Genomic DNA, 23783 nt, shown 5'->3' with positions numbered 1-23783 from the left:
GTGGGTATATATATATATATATATATATATATATATATATATATATATGAGTAGTACTTTGCCCGAGGGACTTGTTTTTATGAAATTACTATTTTCACTCTTCTTTTATACTAAGCCTCTATTGGAAATGTTGAACAAATATTTTAAACAACTCTCGTTGAAACTGGAATATTTACGAGATGTTCGGAATTTAACTGCTGATTTGAACCTTGTTATTTCCACTGAGGTTTTTATGTTATGAGATATATATGACTTTTAAATGCTCGTCACTGCACTCAGTCTTTATTGACCTTTATTACTTACTGAGTTGGTGTACTCACATTTCTCCCTGCACCTCGTGTGCAGATTCAGGTATTTCTGAACCCGGTAGCGGGTGTTGATTACTCAGTGGAAGGTTCATCAGAGTTAGTAAGGTAGCTGCCTGGCGATCGCAGCCCTGTTTTTACTCCCTCCCTATTCCCCCTTAGTTGTATTTAGTGATTTTCCCGGCCATGTTGGTCTTGATGTTGTCAGACGGGTAGTAGATGCTCATGACTAGTGACACCCCGATGTCGGGCTTTCTTTCCGCACTATTGTTTTTGTTAAACACTTTATAAAGGTTTATTGTTAAATAGCTTTGATTTTATCCTAATAATGAAAACATTGATTGGTTTTGGGATTGTGTCGGTTGGCCTAGTACCATGATAGGCGCCATCACGACCGGGTTGGCTTTGGGGTCGTGACAGCTTGAGTTCATTTTCTTCACCTTCAGCCTCATTTGGCGGCGGTACTACCAATTTTTAGCAAACAGTAACTTGCGCTTGATCGGGCAGGGTTAACGATCAAGCTAGGGCAGCTAAAGCATCAGCCTTCTTATTTTCTTCCCTTGGCACATGCCGAATAGTTACATCACCGAGCCACCCCATTAATTTTTTAGTGTAATCATGATATGGGCGTAGTTCAGCCTTCTTGACCTTGTAACTACCTAAAAGCTGATTGACCACTAACTGGAGTCACCAAAGACTTGCAATTGCAATTGCTTCATATCCACGGCCATTTCAAGCCCAAGTATTAATGCTTGATACTCAGCAACATTGTTGGAACAGAGTTGTGTCAAGGTGAAGGAGTAGGGCAAGACTTCACCTTGGGAAGTGACAAATACTACGCCAGCACCAGCTCCCCCACGATGCGCAGCACCATCAAAGTACATCTTCCATGGAGGTTGAACTTCAACGACCATTGCATCCTCATCAGGTAGTTCGTCAGTTAGCTCCCAGTCATCAGGTACCGGATGATCCGCCAAGAAGTCTGCCAATGCTTGTCCTTTTATAGCCTTTTGAGGGATGTACAAAATCTCGATTTGTTGAAATTGGAGGTACCATCTCGCTATTCGATCACTAAGAACAGGTTTTGACATCACGAACTTGATGGGATTTGCTTTAGAAACAAGACGGACAACACGAGCTTGAAAGTAGTGCTTCGACTTTTGAATTGAGAAGACTAGCGCCAAACACAACTTTTCAATTGGCGAATAATTTAGCTCGTTTGGTGTCATCATCCTGCTCAAGTAGTAAAGGGAGTTTTCTTTCCCTTCACTATTTTCTTGGGCCAACAACGCTCCAACAGACCTTTCTTGTGCTGAAATGTATAGTATCAGCGGCTTTCCAAGTATAGGGGCTGACGAAACTGGAGGCTTCATCAAGTAGGATTTAATGCTCTCAAAGGCATTGTTACACGCTTGGTCCCATTTTAAAGGGACACCTTTCTTCATAAGTCGATTGAATGGTTGGCACCTCCCAGCTAGGTTTGAGATGAATCTCCTAAGGTACACTAACTTTCCTTGCAGAATTTTCAATTCATGAATATCCCGAGCCTCAGGCATTTTCAAGATCGCATCTACTTTGGCTTGATCAGTTTCAATCCCTCCATGTCGAAAATGAAACCAAGGAACTTTCCAGAAGTAACTCCAAAGGCGCATTTCAATGGATTCATCCTAAGTTAGTACCTCCGGAGCAACTCAAACACCATTCTCAAGTCTTTCAGGTGGTCGCCCTTCTCTCTTGATTTTACCACCAAGTCATCAACATAGCATTCGACATTCTTGTGGAGAAGATCGTCAAAAATATTCTGCATTGCCCTTTGGTAAGTAGCACCAGCGTTCTTCAAGCCAAAAGGCATTACCTTGTAGCAATAAATACCCTTGGGAGTGCGGAATGCAGTAAGCTCTTTATCTTTAAGTGCCATGCGAATTTGGTTATAGCCCGACGAACCGTCCATGAAAGACATTGCCTCATAACCAGTTGTAGCATCAATCATCAGCTCTGGAATAGGGAGCGGGAATTCATCTTTGGGACACGCATTGTTGAGATCCCTGAAGTCAACGCATACTCAAATCTGGCCGTTCTTCTTCCTTACAGTGACAATACTTGAAACCCATGTTGGGTATTTAACTTCCCGAATGAATCCAGCTTCAATGAGTTTGTTAACTTCGGTTTCGATCAGGGGAACCAAGTCCGGCCTAAAGCGCCTTTGAGATTGATTAACAGGATGAGCGCCATTCTTGACTGCAAGGTGATGGACTGCTACTTTAGGGTCCAAGCCAGGCATTTCTTTGTAACTCCAAGCAAAGACATCCCTAAACTCTTTGAGTAACTCAATATAAGTGCTTTCTTCATCAACTTCTGGTAAAGCACTTAGGTAGGTGGGTCTTGGTTCTTCATCAGTGCCAAGGTTAACTTCTTTTAAGGCATCAATCGTTGCCTTCACCCCTTCTTCAAGTTCTGGCGGAGCATCTTTTGCATCTTCATCTTCTTGAGGGTCCCCATCGTTGAAGGATATGTGATAACATGGTGAAACATCATCCAATTTCTCGTCATCCTCCATTAAAGATAAAACACCATGCTCGCCTTGTGCAGTAACATGATACGAATAACCCACACTTTCTTCGTCTTCATCACGTTCTTTAGTGTAGACCACAATGTATGGCATCACCTTCAGTACCTCATCATACGAGACAATGACTTTTGTTTGTCGCTTCATTCTAGAAGGAACCAAACTTTGGAATTCCTTAGAGATCTTCTGAATTTTGGGCGAAGCGGGTGTTCTTGTATTTCGATAATTTCTCTAGAACTTATTCCCCTTCTGTAATGGACCCAATCTCTCAAATAAGTTCTCACAGTTGATTTTCCAAGTCGATCAAAGATAGAAGGCTTGTTAGAAGCGCCCGATTCATCTTCTATAGTGATATAATTGTTGGTCGCCCTTCTTATGGAGATGCGCACTGATGACGGTTGCTTGTATCCCAAACCTTCACGTGGTTGTCTCGTTGCAGCTTCTGATGGTAGCTTCCCTAACTTTGACGGCTCATTAGGATTGTATCCAGCTTTTGGAAATAGCCTGTAAGCGTTAGGATCAAAACCTTCATCTGTTCACTTTGTAGGGAGTGCCACATTCTGCAAACGATTTTAGGCCGCAAACCCTGCAAGCGGCATTGAGGACGACTTTACTGCCTCAATTCGTTTGACCAGAAGAGTTAACTCCTTTAGCATGTTAGTTTGGAGATTAGATTATTCACCTTCATCTTTCTTCCTTTTAGGGACATATTGGAGCGCAGAACTTACTTTCTTGCCATACGCAATATTCCCCCTATAAGATTTATTCGCGTTGGGTTGTACCTCCTCAGTAACATCTTTGGCTTAACCAGTAGTCACCTCTTCTCTTTTAGTTGTGGACTCGTTATTCTCACTTTTCATGCCATCATCAGCTTTTAGCTTCATCACAATGCGGTTCTTCAAGTAGAACTTTGCATCGGTGAAGTGTGACTCAGCCTCGGTAATGTCTCATCATCAGCAACTATCTTCTTCTCGACTTCACCTTCGTAGTATTTTAAACATTGATGGTAGGTAGATGGAACTACTTTATTCTCATGTATCCAAGGCCTTCCAAGCAAGACATTGTATGAAGTCTTTGCATCGATCACATGTAGCCATGCACTTGATTGCATATCTTCAATGGTGATTTCCAGCCTGATCGCGCATATGGCTCTTTGCCCCCCTTGGTTGAATCCTTGGATCATCACACGACTTTCTGAGAGTTCGTTCATGGAATACCAAGTTCTTTCACAGTGCGAATTGGCAAAATGTTCAGTAAGGATCCTCCATCAACCAAAATTCTATTTACCCTTTCATCACGCATATAACCAACCAGGTAAAATGGGAGGTTATGAAGAGTGTCACCTAGCAGAAGATTGCCATTTGTGAATGTGACTTTTTCCTCACACGCATTAACTTCTTGAGGAGTGGACTCGATGAGCATTTCTGAAAATGATGCCAACGGTAGGTCATCGCTCTTTTATTCCCCTTTGTCAGCATGGCAACAAGAGGCATCGATACCCTCATGGGAAATCTTCGTGCGGAACCAACTTGGTAAAAGCTCCTCCAAGGTCACTGGATTTCGTGGCTTTTGAGAGTGGTGTACCTCCACTTTTGCTCTCTTTAAGTGCTTAACTGGATTCCATCTCCTTGGTCTTTTTACCATCATTTTCCTTGTTGGTTTTTCTACTGATTCTTTTCGTAGGCTCCTTCTGTGGTGCCTACGACGAGCCACCATTGTCCAACCTTCATCATCATCAGGTTGATTGACTTCAGCTTTGTCGTTCTCCGGTAATTCTTCATCTTTACTTTTAAAACCACATAATTCATCCGGACAGAATGAGCCAAAGGTGATAGAGACTTGGTTTGTGCTTTCTTTCTCATCTTCAAGCACGATCTTCTTTTTGCGAGCCAAGTCCATAACTTTGTCCTTGAAGACAAAGCACTTCTCCAGAGGGTGGCTCACAAGTCGATGGTATTTGTAGTAATTTGGGTTATTTGTTTTCCCAGCTTCATTTGGTCGGTTCATCTCCGGAAGCTCAATGAGATTTAACTCGAGGAGTTCTTCAAAAATAGTTGGCACATCAGAATCCAGAAATGGGTACTCCTTCTCTTGCATTTCTTTTAGAGTCAACTTTCCACTTGGCTTATCTTGAAAAGAAGTGGATTTCTTACTCTGCTTCTTGCTCACCTTCGTTGTGAACTTCACGAGTGATGTGTTGACATTCATAGCTTCTTTGTTTTCAGATTTGGGTACGAACTTGCCCCATTTCCTGACTTCTTTCTTGTCGTTCCCTTTGCAAGGCTCATAGATAGGCAACCTTTCATTTCCAACGAAGACCATGCTCAACTCCATGTCATGGGCACGAGTTGCAAGTTCTTCAAATGTACCAGGGTTGATACCTTGCAAGATGTAGCGTAGTCCCCAATGCATGCCTTGGATGCACATCTCTATGCTCGAAGCTTCACTAAACCTGTCTTTGCAGTTGAGGCTTGCATTCCTCCAACAATTGATAAAATCGATAACTGGTTCACCCTTTTGTTGACGAGTATTTGTAAGTTCTATCATACTCACAGTACGTCTCGTGCTATAAAAGCGATTGAGGAATTCTTGCTCTAGTTGATCCCAACTATCAACAGATCCAGCCTCGAGGTCCGTGTACCAATCAAAAGCATTTCCTTTTAATGAGCGGACAAATTGTTTGACGAGGTAATCTCCATAAGTCCCAGCATTGTTGCATGTCTCAACGAAGTGCGCCACATGTTGCTTTGGATTGCCTTTGCCATCAAACTATTGAAATTTTGGAGGTTGATAGCCACCAGGCATCTTCAACATATCGATCCTTGAAGTGTACGGCTTTGCGTAGGTAACGGAGGACTTGGAAGCAACTTCATATTTATTTTTTGTAGTCCCTTCAATGAACTCCTTTAGTTGATCGATTGGAATCATCCCTTCCGAAGACACTGGAATTTCCTTAGGATGTAACTTGTCGTGGGGGAGGATCAATCTCTTGAACTTCTGGGAGTTTGCCAGGTTCATGGGTGGATTCTTCTTCCATCAAGATTCCTACCCTGTCTGTTAGCTTGTCAATTCTAGCATCTTGATTTTGCATATATTTGGTCAAGCCAGCTATTGCTTCCGTCAAATTTGCCAACTGCTCCTCCACAGATGAAGTGTTTGTCACCATGGCTTGCATGATTGTTGTGGACGACGGAGAGTAGCATGGATTGTCACACAGATTGATCCTTGATTGGATCATGCTATGTGGTGTAAGTGGGGAGGATCCATCACTTGAAGCATCATCATCTTCCTTCACAGTAGAGTGCTTGGATCCGGAGAGGTCAAGCAGAGCAAGAGTTTTCTTGATCTTTTCAGCAATATCGCTTCCTCCTTCGGTTGCGTTTGTGGCCGATCTTGCTCCTTTTGAGGATGAAGATCCGAAAATAGGGGTAGATGCGGACGACACTTGGGGTACTTGTTGTTCTAACGAGCTTGCTTTGCTCCTCGTAACTGGTCCAAAGCTTCCAAAGGTAACTTCGAGTATGTTTTCCACATCAGCATAGAACCTGGAATTAGCAGCCTTGCTGGAAGTTGAAATGGAGTTGATTTTCTTTGAAGCCATTTCGATGTTCTTGAACTTTGGTGATTGAAAAGTTGAGATGAGAGGTAGAGATTGTCCCACTGGGCGTGCCAGAATTTGTAGACAATAAATTTGCGTCTAGAAAATAAAATCGAGACCGAAAAATATCGCAACAATCATAGTATTTTATTTCAAATATTTGAGTGTTACAATATCTATGAATTCTCTGATTCTTCTTTCCAATAGTAAATAAATTCAAGAGCCTTTGAGCTTGATCTTGAATATGTAGTTGTTGCTTGAACTTGACCTTGATTTGTTCTTCGTTCTTAAGGTTGAACTTGATTGCTTGAAGCTTGAAACTTGTGGAGGAATTTGCAGTGTTTGATCCACGAGCTCTTTCTTACTTCTTGTTATAACTTCTGGTGTCTTTTCTGAGTTATGAAGCCCCTATTTATAGTTGTGGAAGGGAGGAGTTGTGATAAGAACAAACTCTTTCCGACCAATCAAATTGAAGTGTGATAAGGCCGCATTTGATTGGCCAGAAAATGTCACTTGCACACGTGGCACGGTTTCAGTGGCCTTCTAATGTGACTTGACATGCCCTGTCATTTTGACACGTGGCATTATCCTATTGGCTCTTCCGTTTGACTTGGTGTGCCACGTCATTTCACGTGTGGTACCAAACTGGGCCTCTTTGAAGATGATATCTTGGGCCTAATGAAATGGACTCATCATTTGTAGCCCGATTAAGTGGGCTAGCCGAGTCAATATTTATTGGACTTAAATAATTAATTCAATTATATTAGTCCACAATATTTATTTTGGTCTAATATATTTTAAATGTAGTCCACATTATTTTATCGAATTAAATTCGATAAAATTTAACTGCTTACAATTCTATCTATATTTTTTTCTCAATTTTCTCACAATCAAGTGATAAATTTCAAGTATTTGGGCAAATTTTTGGAGCAACTTTCAAACTTCAAATTAATTCGTCAAGTATTTGGAGCAATTTTTTGGCAATTTCTTCAAGTTTCAATATTTAATCACGGTGCACTCCTAATTTTAATATATAATAATTGCGTATCATTTTAGTGCTTAACTTTTGTATTTACTTTACGTGTTCTATTTTCGTATTTCATTTGTGTATTTAATTTTGTGTTAACTTTTTTAATTTAATTTCGTATTTAAATTATGGCACCTAAAAATGTAAAAAGTAGTAAAAAAAGTAGTAAAGGTGATAGTAGTAGTAATCCTAATCCTAATCCTTCTCTTAGAATTAGAAAACATATAGATGAAATGACTCATGTTGATGAAACTTCATTTTCCCAACCCCCCGCATGTTATAATATTAATTTCGGAGAACAACTAGATCATGAAACTTTACAAAGACAATTTGGCAATGATATCTTTATTGAGGACAAAGAAAATGAGGATGAAGAAAATGAGGAAGAAGAATTAGATGAAACACCCACTAGTCCCGCAACACAAGCTCCAAATCAGAGTCAATCTCAGTTTGGAGCTTTACCCCATGTACCACCTGTAAGGGGTAAGCCTAAGACTGAACGTCCCAAAACATCACTTGTATGGAAATTTTTTAAACATGATAAAGTCAATCAACGTGTTATATGTGAAAAACATAATCAACGATTTGTACACACCAAAAGTGGTGGGACAGGTGGTTTAACCAGGCACTTACTTAAGGAGCACAAATCCTTATGGATGCAAGCTAACATAGAAGCCGGAAAAATTACGGATCCTAGCACCGGTACTGGCGCTCCTTGTGGATCTGGCGGGGGTTTTAATTTTTTACAACAACAGCTTGACCCTCCTTCTGGTACTATTTTACGCCCCTATAACAAAGATAGAGATCGTGAGAACTTAGCAAAAATGATGGTTGTCTGTGGCTTACCTTTTACTTTTTCTTCTCACCCTACTTTTGTGCATTATATACTAGAAACTTATAATCCTGCTTTTCAAGGTTTTCCTAAGACCACAGTTAGAAATGCTGTTTTTAAATTTCAAACCGAATATCTTCAGTATATTCATTATGTATTTTTTTCACTTAGATTGTAAAGTGTCTATCACATCTGATATAGATCGTAGTCCTAATGGTTGTGATTATTTAACTGTTACATGTCATTGGGTTGATCATAACTGGAACATGCAAAAACCGTATTATTGGTTATAAATTTGTTGATTCAAAACACACTAGAGCATATATTGCAACTACTGTTCTACAAATAGTTGATTTTTATGGACTCAATGATATAGTTTTAACTATCACCTTAGATAATTCTTCTGCTAACACAACCGCATCAACAAGCTTAAGAACTAGACTTTGTCTAATTAATCTAGTAATTTTTTCAATTTAGATGTGCATGCCATATTTTTAACTTGGTGGTAAAAGATGGTATTAATTTATTTTCTGATGCTTGTAGTAAAGTACAACACGCTTGCTGCTATATTTTTAAAGCTAATAAAGCGAGTAGACTTCGTGAATTTGCTCAACAATGTGCTAGTGCTAACCTTCCATATAGAAAAACCAAAAGATGTTTTTACTAGGTGGAATTCTACTTATGAAATGTCAGGGGCGAAGCCACCTTTTACAAAGGGTGGCCAACTGACCACCCTTTACCAAAATATTACAAAAAATTACAGTGTATATATAAGTAAAATATTGATTTTAGATGTAAAAATATAGATTGAACATCCTTTGTCGGGATTTTTTTTTTAAATTCTTTTAAGTCTGAACACCCTTGGAAACATTTCTGACTTCGCCGTTGTGAAATGCTTAAAGTTGCTTATGATTATTGGTGCCTATACAAAAGGTATTTAATATGCATAATGGTATCCCCGGTGATCAAATTGTTGATTCTGATCGGGATGAGATCAAAAAGCTTACTAAATTTTTAGAAAAATTTTATTATGCTACAAAATGATTTTCTGGTATATATTATCCTACTGTTATACGAATTTTATGGTATACTTATGGAATTTCTGTTGTATTTGGTAAGTATAAAACAAATCCAACTTATGCACCGGCCATTAATGAAATGATTGCAAAATTTAAAAAGTATTTTTCCCTATTCCCTAAGTTTATTTAATTTCTACTATACTTAACCCATCTTTAAGATTAAGAGGTGCAAAAGGACTTGTTCGTAAAATTTATAAGAATTTAGCAATTCAAGAAAATGAACAACCATCTCCCGAAGACTGCCAAGCTAACATATATTCTTATGCTAGATCAACATTTGATAAATATAAATCTATGAAAACAACAGGTGGTGAAACTGCTCCTTCTACTTGTAAGTCTAGAGTAGAAATTCTATGGAAAAATATGGATGATTTAACAGGTTTTGATTCCTCTATTGATGATGAACTTGATTCTTATCTTAATCAAGGATTGGAAAATATTAAAGACGAAGAAGGAACCGAACAACTTTTGGCATGGTGGGGGGAGCGTGGAAAGGCTTTTCCAATACTTTCAATAATGGACCGAGATATCCTGGCTATTCAAGCATCATCCGTAGCATCGGAGAGTGCTTTTAGCGCGAAAAATTTCAAATCAGAGATCATAGACATTCATTTGCGGAGGACAGCCTAGATATTTCCGTATTATTCAGAGATTGGATTAATTCAGAAAGAACAAATCTTGGTTTTGAAAAATTAACCACTAGGGAAGAAGAAGAATACAATGAGATACTTAGCACTGGGAGCGATGACGGCATGGAACTCATGGAACATCAATCAACATTGCCAATTCCTGAACAATGTCCGAGAGAAATTATAAATAAGTTACAACGAAGCTATATAGGAGCTTACAAATATTAGTATGACAATTTGTAATTGGCTACTAAGAGGACTAGTTCAAACAGAACCATTCCAAGAAGGTGGTTGCGTAGATTAGATGCTCTTCAAAAGAATTATATTTGTATGTGAGATTTGAAAGTTCTATTAATAAAATAAAAGGCTCTAAGCGTTGAATTTTCTTAATGAATTGTCTTACACTCTTACTTAGTTACTTAATGGCTTGAAATTACATTAAATAAATTATAACTCTGTTATAATTACTAGAATATTTCATTATAAGTCTTTTATTTTAATATTTTATTATTCTTTACTTAGTTTCCTAATTTTCTTATAATTTATTAAGTTTTAACTTTTAAGTTTATTAAATAAGTCAAAAAACTAGCCGTTGCAAACTTTGAAAACTTAGTCATTGTCAAAAAGCTAGCCATTGCCGGACTTAATACTTAAATATATTAATTTTTTTAAAAAAATAGCCCACTTATGGCACGCGAAACCGTCCCGTCATGTCCCATCCCGTTTGTTAGCGGGAAGGGATGGGCCTACCATTTCTTCCCGTTTATCCCGTCCCGTTTTGCCCCGCCACCGTCCCGGCTAAATATCGTCCCATCCCGTCCCGTTGGACAGCCGTACTAGTGGCTAGTTGGTTTGAGCCCTATTCCAAATTGAAGAAAGATTTAGATTTTAGAAGCAACTCAACGAGCCATTGAGTTGTCCATTGGATGGTCAGTACACTTTCCATAATTTAGACTATTCTGACAATTTCACTCCTGTTATAAATAGAATTTTACTTATAGTGAATGTCTATATTTAGAGAAATTCTAGGGTTTATTACTTGGTGGCTAAGTCACCCTCTCCCTATAAATAGAGAGTTCTATTCCATTGTAATTCATCCCAAAATTCAATAGAATTCTCCCTCCCTACTTTTCTCTGCAATACCATTCTTCTTGTTTTATTGTTTCATAACACGTTATCAGCACGAGACTCTACCGTCTCAAGAAACTTTTGGGAAGATTAAGGTATAACTTTTCTCCACTTTTTAATTATGACTGACATTATGAAAAGAAAGTTCGTTGCCCTTGAAATTTCGGGCAAGAACTATATGACATGGGTGTTGGATGCTAATATCCATATAGATGCGATGGCTCTTGGAGACGCCATTAAAGACAGAAATAAAGCATCCACCCAAGACTGTGCTAAGGCCTTGATTTTCTTGTGCCATCACCTTGATGAAGGGTTGAAAATAGAATATCTCACAGTCAAAGACCCACTTGTTTTGTGAAATGGCTTAAAGGAAAGATATGACAACTTAAAGTTGGTCACTCTTCCACAAGCACGATATGATTAAGATCATCTGAGGCTCCAAGACTTTAAGTTTGTTTCTGAATATAATTCTGCAATGTTCAGAATTACTTCTAAATTGAAACTCTGTGGAGATACTATCACTGACTATGATATGCTTGAAAAAACTTTTCATGCCTCCAATATGGTACTGCAACAGCAGTAGAGAGAGAAAGGTTTCAAGAAGTACTCTGAGTTGATTTCTCTTCTCCTTGTGGCTGAACGAAACAACGATTTGCTCATGAGAAATCACGAAAATCGACCCACTGGGTCTAAACCATTGCCTGAAGCGGATGAGGTGTATTCCCATTATGCTAAGCGTGAAAAAGGCCGTGACCCTATTCGTGGTCGTGGTCGTGGCCGTGGCCGTAGACAAAGAAGAAATTTTCCTGGTGTTAATCATCCCCGAAAGAGAAATAACCACCAAAAGTGAAAAGGGAAAGATGAGAAGCCAAAGGCAAATGGTTCAGAAACTGAATGTTATCATTGCGGTGGAAAAGGGCATTGGACAAATATTTGTCGTGTACCAAGATATTTGGTTGAGCTTTATCAAGCATCTCTAAAGAATAAAGGCCATGAAGCCAATTTTGTCTCTGACAATGATTTTGACATCACCCACTTGGATGTGGCAGACTTCTTTGAGCAACCTGATGGAAAAATAGACCACTTGATCGGTGATGGATCCGTGGTTAAAGATGATTGAGTAGTTTAATTTTTATTTTTGCCTATTCATAATAGTTAGTGAATAAACTTCATGTAATCATAATTTTTTACATGAATAGTAGTCATTAGTACCAATAAGTACTATTTATTTTATGGAATAGTATTAGTTCGTTTTAATTAAATATGGTAATATTATTTCCAGTATATGGTATAAAGTAAAATATTACTGTTTTCGCTGAATTGAGTATCGTCTTCTTTGTGAATATTACCAGTCAAAATTTGCAAAGTTAATTATTTTGTCCAGTAGTATCAAATCTTGTTAACTTCTCATTTTTTCAGAATCATGTTACTTTATAATGAATACTGTTACTTTTATGAAAAACTAAAGAATGAGAACATTATCACGTATTCACGTTAGTAGGACAAAGTTCAAATTGAATTGGTTTCAAAAGACGCAACCATTACGGAATGAGCAAGACTACAACAGTGCTCGTTCAATGATATATCCTTTCTATGTTCATTTTGGTTGGATCTCTATTATTGATTTAACTTCGTTTCTTTTCCTTTTCTGTAAAAATACTGATGTTTATTCACATATTTTTTTTGTATGTCAAACCATGGGAAGCAAATATGGATATCCCACAAAGCATACTTGGGTCAAAGTTCAATTGTAAAAATATTTGTTTAGTTGATTCATGTACGACACATACAATATTCAAAGAGAAGAAATATTTCTCTAATTTAAGTATGTGTAAGGCAGATGTTACTACAATTTCTGGTAGTAGTAAATTAATTGAAGGCTCTGGAAGAGCTACTATAACTCTACCTAAGGGAACAGTACTTATCATAGAGAATGCAATATTCTCCTCCAAGTCCAAGAGGAACTTGTTGAGTTTTAAAGATATCCGCCGAAATGGATATCATCTTGAGACAATAGATGAGAATAATCTTGAATATCTCATCATTACCAAAAATGTCTCTGGCCAGAAAAAGGCTATTGAGAAGTTCCCATCTTTGTCTTGTGGCCTGTATTGGACAAGAATTAGTGCAATTGAGGCACATTCTATTGTAAACCAAAAGGTTACTAATTCCAATACTTTTATACTTTGGCATGATCGATTGGGACACCCTGGATCAATTATGATGAGACGAATTATAGAAAACTCAAATGGGCATCCATTAAAGAATTTAAAGATTCTTTTAAATAATGAATTTTCTTGCACTTCTTGTTATCAATGCAAGTTAATTATTAGACCATCACCAACAAAGGTTGAAATTGAGTCCCCTGCGTTTTTGGAACGTATACAAGGGGACATTTGTGGACCTATTCACCCACCTAGTGGGTCGTTTAGATATTTCATGGTCTTAATAGATGCATCTTCTAGATGGTCTCATGTGTGCCTATTGTCATCACGCAACCTCGCGTTTGCAAAATTAATGGCACAAATAATTCGATTACGGGCGCAATTCCCCGATAATCCAATTAAGTCTATTAGACTTGATAATGCTGCTGAGTTTTTATCCCAAGCATTTAATGATTATAGCTTATCAATTGGGATAAAAGTGGAACATCCTGTAGCTCATGTTCACACTCAAAATGGCCTTGCAGAGTCTTTAATTAAACGTCTGCAATTGATAGCAAGACCGTTACTCATGAAAACGAGGTTACCCACTTCTGTTTAGGGTCACGTCATTTTACATGCAGCAATGCTAGTTCGTCTCAGACCGATAAATTATCATAAATATTTCCCGTTGCAATTAGTTTTGGGTCATGAACCTAATATATCCCATTTAAAAAATTTTGGATGTGCAGTATATGTGCCTATAGCACCGCCATATCGCACCAAAATGGGTCCCCAAAGAAGGTTAGGAATATATGTTGGGTTTGAATCGCCCTCCATTATTCGCTACCTCGAAACATTAACGGGAAATTTGTTCACTGCACGATTTGCAGACTGTCGATTCGATCAGACACTTTTCCCAAAATTAGGGGGAGAAAATGGTGAAACCAAACGGGAAATTTTGTGGAAAAATCCATCATTATCTCATCTTGATCGACGTGCCTCTATTTGTAAAAAAGAGGTGCAAAAGATTATTCATTTGCAGATAATAGCAAATCAAATGCCAGATGCATTTACGAATATGAAAAGGATAACAAAATCACATATCTCTGCGGAGAATGTTCCAATCCGTATTGATGTCCCTATTGGACAATCTTCTAGTGTCATAGCTAATGAGTCAAAAGCACGCCTAAAACGTGGCAGACCATTAGGTTCCAAAGATCGAAACCCTAGAAAAAGAAAAAGAAATGATCAAAATGACACTACGAAAGAATCTCATGAAGAAATTCACGATTTAATAAATTCTGAGATTCATGAGGAATCCACTGAGCCCGAGACTCAAGAAAATAAGGAACTATCAATAAATCCAATCTATATTGAAACAAATTTGAATCGAGTGGATATAGTGGTGGATTATGTCTTTGCATATAATTTTGCATTTAGCATTATGCAAGAAAGTGAGGATCTTGAACCTCAATCTGTTGGAGAATGTCGACAAAGACTTGATTGGCCAAAATGGCAAGAAGCAATCCAATTAGAGTTGAATTCACTTGCAAAACGTGAAGTTTTTGGGCCTATAGTCCAAACACCTAACGGTGTTAAGCCTGTTGGCTATAAATGGGTCTTTGTAAGCAAGAGAAGTGAGAAAAATGAGGTACAAAGATATAAGGCATGCCTTGTTGCACAAGGATTTTCACAAAGGCCTCGTGTCAATTATGATGAGACATATTCACCCGTTATGGACGCTATAACGTTCCGTTATCTCATTAGTTTTGCTGTCCATGAAAAGCTTGACATGTATTTAATGGATGTGGTTGCTGCCTACCTTTATGGCTCACTTGATAATGAGATATACATGAAAATTCCCGAGGGATTTAAAATGCCTAACGCACATAATTCAAAGTCCCGGAAAATGTTTTCAATCAAATTGTAAAGATCTTTGTATGGTCTAAAGCAATCAGGACGAATGTGGTATAATCGTCTTAGTGAGTATTTATTAAAGGAAGGTTATATAAATGATGCCATTTGTCCATGTATTTTTATAAAGAAAACAACATCGGAATTTGTTGTACTTGCCGTATATGTTGATGACATAAACCTTATTGGAACTCCTATAGAACTCCAAAAGGCAATTGATTATTTAAAGAAGAAATTCGAGATGAAAGGTCTTGAAAAGAGAAAATTATGTCTTGGTTTGCAAATTGAACATTTGGCAAACGGAATTTTTGTTGATCAATTTGCCTACATAGAAAATGTATTGAAAGGGTTTTACATGGATGGAGCACATCCATTAAGTACTCCGATGCTTGTTCGATCATTAGATGTGAATAAGAATCCATTCCGACCTCAAGAAAAGAATGAAGAGCTACTTGGTCCTGAAGTACCATATCTTAGTGCAATTGGTGCACTAATGTATCTTGCTAATACTACAAGGCCTGACATAACTTTTTCAGTTAATGTCTTAGCAAGATATAGCTCTGCTCCCACAAGGAGACATTGGAATGGAATCAAACACATATTGCGGTATCTAAAAGGGACTACCAATATGGGCTTATTTTATGGCAACAATTGCAGTCCCGATCTTGTTGGTTATGCTGATACTGGGTATGTATCTGACCCACACAAGGCTCGGTCTCAAACAGGTTATGTATTTACCTGTGGAGGCATTGCCATATCTTGGCGATCGACTAAGCAATCAATTGTGGCTACTTCATCTAATCATGCTGAGATAATTGTTATTCATGAAGCAAGTCGAGAATGTGTGTGGTTGAGGTCTATAATACATCTTATTCGAGACAAATGTGATTTGAAATATGACAAGTTACCCACAATTTTGTATGAAGACAATGCAGCATGCATAGCTCAATTGAAGGGAGGATTCATAAAAGGAGATAGAACAAAGCACATTTCACCAAAGTTATTTTTCACACATGATCTTCAAAAGAATGGTGATATTAATGTGCAACAAATTCGTTCAAGTGATAATATGACTGATTTGTTCACCATGTCTCTACCGACATCAACCTTCAAGAAGCTAGTGTACAAGATTGGGATGCGAAGACTCAAGAATGTGAATTGATGCTCCCATCAGGGGGAGTTAATGCGCATTGCACTCTTTTTTCCTTACTAGGTTTTGTCCCACTGGGTTTTCCTTGCAAGTTTTTAACGAGGCAACCAAAAGGCGTATTGTTAGATATGTGTACTCTTTTTCCTTCTCTAGAATTTTTTTTCCCATTGGATTTTATTTTAGTTAAGGTTTTAACGAGGCGCATTATCTGTTGAATAGACATTCAAGGAGGAGTGTTATAAATAGAATTTTATTTATGGTGAATGTCTATATTTAGAGAGATTCTAGGGTTTATTACTTGGTAGCTAAGTCACCCTCTCCCTATAAATAGAGGGTTCTATTCCATTGTAATTCATCCCAAAATTCAATAGAATTCTCCCTCCCTACTTTTCTCCGCAATACTATTCTTCTTGTTTTATTGTTTCATAACAACTCCTAATTAATATTCTCTCTGTTTCATTTCGTATCACACTAGACACGAAAGTTATAAAGTCGATTTGAATTCTTCATTATATTAGTGATAATAGAAGAGATTTTCAATTTAATTGTTTAAAAGTTGATTTGTAGAGAAAACATAGATTAACATGTTATTTTTTGCAGGTTTATGCATCCATACATATGGTGATTATCCAGAAAGTATGAGCAAAATCGTAGGAAATCGTTTACCAAAATTCACAGACGAGGAAATGAGATTTCAATGTGATTTCTACATTATATTAGTGATAATATGATGTGATTTCTACATTATATTAGTGATAATATGATGTGATTTCATGGGACTAAATTACTACACATCATTTTGTGTAGCAGATTTTATTGTTACTCCAAGTAAAGAGAACATTCGCTACTCAACAGATTACCAAGTAAATCAAACAGGTTAATTACTATAAGACTTTAATTTGTGAAACCAAAATACAGATTCTCCACCTCCTTTTCATCTTATGTACTGTTCTATATTACATTTTCATCTTTTGTCGATTTCTCTTTTGTGGCTGAAAGAAATGGAAAGCTCATTGGTGAACCGGCACGTTCTCATTTTTTTAATAGAGAAATAATTACCATATATTTCTTTAATGGTTTATTTTTTATAATATTATTTTTGTCTTCTTTTTTTCCTTGGGATGCAGACAGGATCGGCCTTTTTCTTTGTTGTACCAAGAGGACTATTTTGCATGGTCGTTTCTGGATAATTTCGAATGGACCTCAGGATACAGTCAAAAATTTGGTCTTAATTATGTTTGATTATAAGGATAATCTAAAGGCTCTGCTCTTTGGCTGAAGAAATTCCTCCTTAAATAGAGACTCTCCAAATTTCCTGCTAAGGCCTGTTTCAATCAGGCACTTATCAAAGTAACTTTAATTTTTTTTCTTGTTCAATATTTAAAATAAAGCTATAGCCAAAAAAAAAATATCAGTTTTGTTTGGTAATTAAATAAATTACAATAATTTTTAATGTTAAATATGTTTTAAATAGCGGTGCTACAACTAGCTACCTGTTATCATGATGGACCAATCCAGCTCACGCTAGAGTCGAGTCCTCAGCGGGCAGCTGATTAGCATTTCGAAAAGAATTTCAAAAGAAAATATTCCAATTACTCAAGTAATTAGTCTAATTACAACAAGTAATTCTTTACTCAACTTCTTGAGCAAGAACTAACAAAATTATTCATTTTTTCACCTCTTTGGTACAACAATATCAACTCCTATTTTCAGTGTTTGCTGAAAACATTCTATTATGATTTAGCATGAACAAAATCAGAAAAAAATTGAACAAATAAGCTTCTGATCAAATAGGAAGACACAATCCACTACTTACATTCACCAATCACAAACAGAAAATCAGGATCTTTCAGTGAACAAACAATCAATTGACGAAATCACAAGTTAAAAAAATCTTTTGCTTTCCTTTAATTTAGTTCAATGTTCTACCTTTTTTATTTTTGTTCAATTAATTAATTTTTCATCTATTTTTTAATTGTCTGGCGTGACGCCAGCCCAACCCACCCATATGAGGGAGAAGTGCAGCAATAACCATTTTTAAGTCTGCTGTTAAAATATATCCATAATTTATAATGTATTTAAAGATTAGCTAACTCATTCAAACTTTAGGACTAAGAGCCCATTTGGACATAAGAAAATTTTCCTTTTTTCAAATTGTTTTTTGTAAAACAGTGTTTGGTTATCCAATTCTTACAATTTTTTCAATCTCACTTGAAAATGTATTTTCAATTTTGAAAAACTGTGAGAACCATTTTTTCAATTGAAAATGGGAAGATTGCTAGGTTTTAGTTGCAAAATATGTTGAAAAAAAGACATCCAAATATGTTGCAAAAATTATAACCAAACACAACTTCATCTTCAATTCAAATTTTAATAAAATTCCAAATTTGAAGAAAAAAATATTGGAATTCATGTCCAAATGCCTACTAAGTACCCTGAATTTGGAAATTCAGAACTTAATATCCTGGATTTTTGAGCTGCTAATTTGAAATTCAGGACTAAGAGTCCTGAATTTCTGAACTACTAATTTAAAATTCAGACATAAGATACGAAATTCTGGACACAATTTTCGAACTTTATGACATGAAGTCGTTAAGTTTGAACTTTGAGACTTAAACTCTAGGAAGTCGTGTCCTGAAGTTTGAGCGAAATCGGCCAATCTTTAAATACATAGTATACTGTGAATATATTTTAAACAAAATGCTTAAAAGTAGCTATCTGGTGTCATTTCCACCCCCACATGAAGCCAGAGGACTGACTGGGGATGGGATACAAAGCCTCAATTTGAAATGGGCTGAAAAAAATGTAGTCCAATTCTACTCAATTGATGGGTTCATGACCCAGACCCACTTTAATCGTGGGCTCTAACCATAATCCATGAATTTTTTTGGGGCTATAAATGCGGAACTTAATCTATGAAATGGTCTAACTATGATAAAGATATTCAAGATCATCAATAAGAAAAATGGAGTCATTTAGTTAAATTACAAGTACATTTGCTATGCATTTAAAACGAAAACAACTTACGAAATGAGATAGCTGACAAATAATAGTCAAGTTAGAAAATAATTCACAATTCGTGATTAAAATGACTGGGAAGAAGGAGTCCGGAACCTAAATATTGTATTTTTGGACTCAAAATATATTAATGTATTTTGAGTCCAAAAATACAATATTTAGGTTTCGGACTCTGAATTTGAACATTGTAGGAATAATTTTACTATATATATATATATATATATATATATATGTGTGTGTGTGTGTGTGTGTGTGTGTGTGTAATTATTATTTCTAGATATATATTTATATAGTCAATATAGTTTTTTTTTTCAATTATTTTTCACTTAAAATCAAAATCAAACCAAAATTTATCGATTTTTAAAATTATCACAAGTCAATTGTACAAAAAAAATATAAATTATGTAAAAAAAATTAAGATTTACAGAAATACATATATATTATATAATAATATATATATAAATATATATATATACTATATATATATATTAATTTTAAAGATATGTATTATATAGTCAATTCGTAGTTTAGTTGTTCAATTATTTTTCATTAAAATCTATAAATCAATATCAAAATTTATCATTTATTAAAAATTAAAAATCAAAGCAATCAAGTTTTCTTCTTTGTTTGTGCCCATTGATCTCGTTTGAAAAATTAAAATCCAACATGTTCAGCCATTCTCCTTTTTAATATGAATATAGAATGTCGAGATAGTTTTTCTATTTTTTTGATTGTTATTCTTTTCTTAATCTATTTGAATAATATATATTTGCTAAATCTAAATTAGAAGGAAATATATCAAAAACGCCAATAGAGATATAATAGATATTAACTATTATAATATATTATATATTATTCTCTTAATGGAAATTTTTACTATAAATAAAACTTATAATTCTAATTTGAAAAATAAAAGAAAAAAATAATTTTGTTTACGTATAACACAAAATAACAACTATTAAAAGTATTGGTTGATTTTTTAAAGAAATAATAAAAGGCTTCTCTATTAAAGTATTTATATCTAAACACTTAAACCAAATAATGGAAAGAAACAAAAAATGAAAATGGAATAGGAAAATTCTATTTTTTGGATTGTATTCTTTTCTTATCTATTAAATAATATATATTTGCTAACTAAATTTAGAAAGAAATATATCAAAAACCCAATAGATTAAGCTATATATATATATATATATATATATATATATATATATATATATATTATTCTCTTATGGAAATTTTTACTATAAAATAAAACTTATAATTCTAATTTGAAAATAAAAGAAAAAAATAATTTTTTTTTACGTATAACACAAAATAACAACTATTAAAAGTATTGGTTGATTTTTTAAAGAAATAATAAAAGGCTTCTCTATTAAAGTATTTATATCTAAACACTTAAACCAAATAATGAAAGAAACAAAAAATGAAAATGGAATAAGAAAATATAAGAATGTTGGTCTACGGGTTCGAACCTTGTACCACAAGGACAAAACCATCTTCATAACTTCCCTTCAACCATTGGGCAACCCAGCGGTTTCATGCATAATGTGGTGATTTCATGCCTTATATATATTGTGGCAGTCAAATCGCCTGTCAATATAGCGTATAAATAGAAGACGCTATACGCTATACCTTAATGGAAAAAGTTACCGTTAAGGTATAGTGTCTTTTATTTAAACGCTATACATAGATATGCAACTTTTTTTTTACGCTTATTAATATATTTTGAGTCCAAAAATATAATATTTAGGTTCCGGACTCGGGAAAAAGGACGTAATCTGTTATAACAATTGGTTAAAGTAACCAATCTAAAGATTTATAACCAAATTTGCCAAATGATTGAGCTTTCAATCAGTTTGTGTCAAAAAGCTGAGCGTTCGGGTGATTTCCAAGTCATTATTTCTTCGGATTGAACTGAGTGAACCCCAAAAGCAAGCATCTTGTTCTTATACATTTGACTAATAGCGTGTTTGACCAGGTTGTAAAAATCAGCTTATTTTGATAAATGTTTTTTCTCAAAAGTATTTTTGGTGAGAATTAGTTTGTTTTTCGTTAATTAATTTGAAAAATACTTCTGAGCAACAATTAGTATTTGGCCAAGCTTTTAAAAAATACTTCTAAATGTTTTTTTTCTCAAAAGTGCTTTTGGAAAGAAGCTATTTTTTTCTGCTTATCCCCAAAAGCACTTTATTTTCTTCCAAAACAAACACATCAGAAAAAAAATTACTTTTTTTGAAGAAAAAGCACTTCTAGGATTAGAGAAGCTTGACCAAGTAGGCTATAACAAAGAGGAAAAAAGCAGAATTTTAAAAGAAAAATTTGACATGAAGCTCCCACTTGGATATAGATATTTTTACTTTAAAAAATAAATAATACTATTATTTGTTCATGAAATTTGATTAGTTTTCTAAAAAAAGTTTGAGAAAAAAAGTTCAAGTTCCAAAAAAGTGATTTAGATCAGTTTTTGGTGAACTTTTTTTTCCACTCGCAAAATTTTAATTTTTTTTAAAGTAAAATATATATACAAATACAACTTTAACTTTCAAAAACAATATTTTAACACAACTTCAGAATTTACTTTTCGAGTTTCAACTAAATTTATGTTCAACCACTAGATTAAAATAAAGGAATTTGAGTCTTAACTGAATCATAGTATATATTAAGTGACAAAAAGTAGGCCCAAAGGCACACAACTTTTAAGAGAAAAGGTATTCATAAAAAGTGAAAAGTGAATGGCCCAATCTCCAAGTTATGACTGAAATAATATAGTTTGAAAAATATAGAGTCTGTGAATTTTCTGACCAAAGAGAAAGAATTAAAGGGGGAAAATATTGGAAGGAGTACATAAATGCACATGGGAAGGGGACATTACTCACATGTAAGAAACATGGGTTTTTCTTCTTTGTTTCCCATCTTCTTAGCATTCCCTCTTTTGGTTTTCTCTTTTTGTGTACTCTTTTTTCTCCCCTTATCTCATCACCTTAACACAAAACTATGAAAAGACTCTACCAAGAAGTACTAGCGATTAGGAAATCATTAAATATCGCCACCTAATTTCTTAAACTATAAATAGCGACGTATCTATAATATATATACAATTCATGTATAATATATGCATAAATATATATATATATATATATATATATATATATATATATATATATATATATATATATATATATATAATGAATGTATAATTTATGTATATGTAACACTTCAGACTTTAGACGGAGTCCCCACATCGGCAAAACACAATAGGGATACTGGATATATAAGCTAACAAGCCTTAGACCATAGTGACACGTTTTAAACCCGTGAGGGCCTAGACCCGGAGCGGACAATATCACTAACGCGTTGGACTGTTACAATTTACCGGCTAGAAAAAGTAAAACATTGAATCTGATAGGCTATTTGTGTAACAATCCCAAATTCTAATTGTGAATTTTATCCATTGCATTTATCCGTCAATACCGGGATATCGCCGATAATAATGATGTATTTGCACTTTCTGGAATTATTTAGTTAAAACTGATAGAGGATTGGATTGATGATGTATTTCCAACAATTTCACTTACCCTTAAGCCAATCACATCTATAAAAAATGCATGTTGTTTTAGGTGGTGCTCAGTCACATTAACACAAAACTATGAAAGAATATATTATATATATTCAGAAATCTGTGGATTGTATTGCAAGTGTATTAAGAAGGAAGAAACTGAGTTCTTTTTTCTTTTTGGCTCAGTAGTTGATCCATTTAATAAATCAACCTAGAAATCACAACTACAGACAAATAATACTTTACTACTTACCAACTAATCTTATTTGGATCTTGAAGATAATCATTTCAAGGAAAATCTTCGAAAAAGTAAAATTAGCAGCATTTTTTAATGTGCAAAATTGAAATTTCCAGTAGTATCTGTAACACTTATGGAATTGATCAGTTATCACATGGACTGACTTTTACCCATCATGTGATGAAGAGGAGGTTGATTTGAATTTCCTAATTATATTTTTCACTTCTTCCCAACAGGTGACGGAATACCCTGGAGCAATAATAAAGTTATCTCGGTGTGACCTACAGGTCACGGGTTCCAACTGTAAAAATAGCTACTAATGCTTGCATTAGGGTAGGCTCTCTGCATCACACCCCTTAAGATGCAGCCCTTTCCAGAATTCTGTATATATACGGGATACTTTATGCACCGGATTTCCTATGTCTTTCACTTCCCAATGGCCTTCTTCAAGAAATGACCCTAATACATGTGAAGGCTAGACACCAAGCTCTCTGATTTAAGTTTGTGTTAAACAGAACAATTAAGAGGGTTGGAATTTATTGATTGACCCCCTCCCCCCCCCCCCCCCTCCAAACCCAAAAAAAATGAGAAGTACT

Source organism: Nicotiana attenuata, chromosome 1 (assembly GCF_001879085.1).
Source record: "Nicotiana attenuata strain UT chromosome 1, NIATTr2, whole genome shotgun sequence".
In the NCBI taxonomy this organism is placed as follows: Eukaryota; Viridiplantae; Streptophyta; class Magnoliopsida; order Solanales; family Solanaceae; genus Nicotiana; species Nicotiana attenuata.
This window is presented reverse-complemented; position numbering follows the sequence as displayed.